The sequence below is a fragment of the Tachysurus fulvidraco genome, chromosome 12, assembly GCF_022655615.1.
Source record: "Tachysurus fulvidraco isolate hzauxx_2018 chromosome 12, HZAU_PFXX_2.0, whole genome shotgun sequence".
In the NCBI taxonomy this organism is placed as follows: domain Eukaryota; kingdom Metazoa; phylum Chordata; class Actinopteri; order Siluriformes; family Bagridae; genus Tachysurus; species Tachysurus fulvidraco.
Window position 1 is genome coordinate 17,259,570 of NC_062529.1, and position 2,500 is coordinate 17,262,069.

Sequence of the window (2,500 nt, forward strand, 5' to 3'; positions counted from 1 at the left end):
GGTCGGCGGAACCGACCGGGTCGATGGAACCTGCCGAACCGACCGGGTCGACGGAACCTGCCGAACTGACCTGGTCGACGGAACCGACCGGGTCGACGGAACCTGCCGAACTGACCGGGTCGACGGAACCGACCGGGTCGACGGAACCTGCCGAACCGACCGGGTCGACGGAACCGACCGGGTCGACGGAACCTGCCGAACCGACCGGGTCGACGGAACCGACCGGGTCGACGGAACCTGCCGAACCGACCGGGTCGACGGAACCTGCCGAACCGACCGGGTCGACGGAACCGACCGAGTCGATGGAACCTGCCGAACCTACCGGGTCGACGGAACCTGCCGAACCGACCGGGTCGACGGAACCTGCCGAACCGACCGGGTCGACGGAACCGACCGAGTCGATGGAACCTGCCGAACCTACCGGGTCGATGGAACCTGCCGAACCGACCGGGTCGACGGAACCTACCGGGTCGATGGAACCTGCCGAACCGACCGGGTCGACGGAACCGACCGGGTCGATGGAACCTGCCGAACCGACCGGGTCGACGGAACGACCGGGTCGATGGAACCTGCCGAACCGACCGGGTCGACGGAACCGACCGGGTCGATGGAACCTGCCGAACCGACCGGGTCGACGGAACCGACCGGGTCGATGGAACCTGCCGCACCGACCGGGTCGATGGAACCGGCCGAGCCGACGGAACCAGCCGAATCGGCCGGGTCGGCCGAAATGACTGAGTCAGAGAACGCGGTCGACATCATGACACCCAAACTACCTGAACTCTCTGCCTGGCCTGAACCTATGCATGTTTCTGTTTTCCTGTGTTTTGCTTCGCTGGACTTGCCAGCCCTTCTACCTCCTGTCCCTGTTCACAGGCCCAGAGCACCATTCTGGCTGCCAACTCCGTTCTGGTCTCTGGCTCCGCCTCCAGCACCACCCTGGTCTCCGGTCCTGCTCTTGTCTCTGGCTCCGCCTCCAGCACCACCCTGGTCCCCGGTCCTGCTCTGGTCTCTGGCCCCGCCTCCAGCACTACCCTGGTCTCTGGTCCTGCTCTGGTCTCTGGCTCCGCCTCCAGCACCACCCTGGTCGCCGGTCCTGCTCTGGTCTCTGGCTCCGCCTCCAGCACCACCCTGGTCTCTGGTCCTGCTCTGGTCTCTGGCTCCTCCTCCGGCACCGCCCTGGTCTCCGGTCCTGCTCTGGTCTCTGGCTCTGCCTCCGGCACCACCCTGGCCTCCTGTTCTACCGGCTCCGCCCTGGCCTCCTGTTCTCCCGGCGCCGCCCTGGCCTCCTGTTCTCCGGCGCCGCCCTGGCCTCCTGCTCTGCCGGCTGCGCCCTGGCCTCCTGCTCTGCCGGCTGCGCCCTGGCCTCCTGCTCTGCCGGCTGCGCCCTGGCCTCCTGCTCTGCCGGCGCCGCCCTGGCCTCCTGCTCTGCCGGCGCCGCCCTGGCCTCCGGCCCGGCTGGCGCCACCCGGCCTCCTGCTCAGCGGGCGCCACCACTACACGAACCCGACCCGCCCTCCCACCCTGGTTGCGCCTTCGCTCCACCCGCCTGAACTGGGTTTTGTGGACTTGGGAGCGTCTGGAAGCCTCTCGTAGGGGGGGGCTCTGTAATGCGTCTGTCTGTGTTTTCCCCTTGTTTCTGTCTGCCGTCTCTTCCTGGTATTAATTGTTTTGCTCCGCCCACTCATTGCTCACCATGGACACTAATCACATTCCATCTCTTCCCCAGGTGTCTTGTCTTTGTCTCTAATCGTCTCTGCTTTGTTATTGGCTCCTGTCCACTATATCTACTCTGTCTGTTCACTTCCCTGTTGTTGGTCGTTGGTTGTGTTTGTGGTTGTGTTTGTGTTTGTGTTTGTATCTGGTCTGTGCCGTTCCCTGTTCCTGTTCAGTGTCCCGATCTGTTTTGCCTGCCTACTGTTTGTTTGTGTTTTGTTTATTAAAACCTTAAAACTGCATCTGGATCCTCAATCGCCTTTGTCTCACCGTGTCACATTGTGACAGGTATAATGCGTTATAAACACCATTTATAATGTAACCTGATAACAATTTCTAAGAACCTTATAAGCACTTCTATAAATTGTATTGTTATAAATTCTGTACAAATACGTTTGATTAATTATATATTTATTAAAATATTTTCTTTCTAATGTGTATAATGCGTTATGAATGCATTATAAGATGTTATGAATATTCTAAGTTATACAAAAGACCATATTATTCTTATAGGCTCTAAATAATAATTAATAATAATAATAATAATATAATGAGAAACAATGTGATATTACACTGATCTATTGTGATCATCTGTGACAATAATACCAGACTGTGTTAAAATAAAAATAAAAAATACATATATATATATATATATATATATATGTATATATATGTATGTATATATAATTTATATCAGCATAATAACTTAAAAATAATGAGTTGTCAAGTTGAAATAATGAAATATTACATAAGAATGATGGCATACAGAAGCACTCCTGGAGTT

At 55.4% G+C, this 2,500-nt stretch overlaps 1 protein-coding gene across 5 annotated transcripts in view; it reads right to left on the bottom strand.

Annotated features, from left to right (window-relative positions):
• myt1lb (myelin transcription factor 1-like, b) overlaps nucleotides 1–2,500 on the bottom strand; it is a 108,485-nt gene that overhangs the window by 13,298 nt on the left and 92,687 nt on the right. The gene's annotated exons all lie outside the window — the stretch shown is intronic.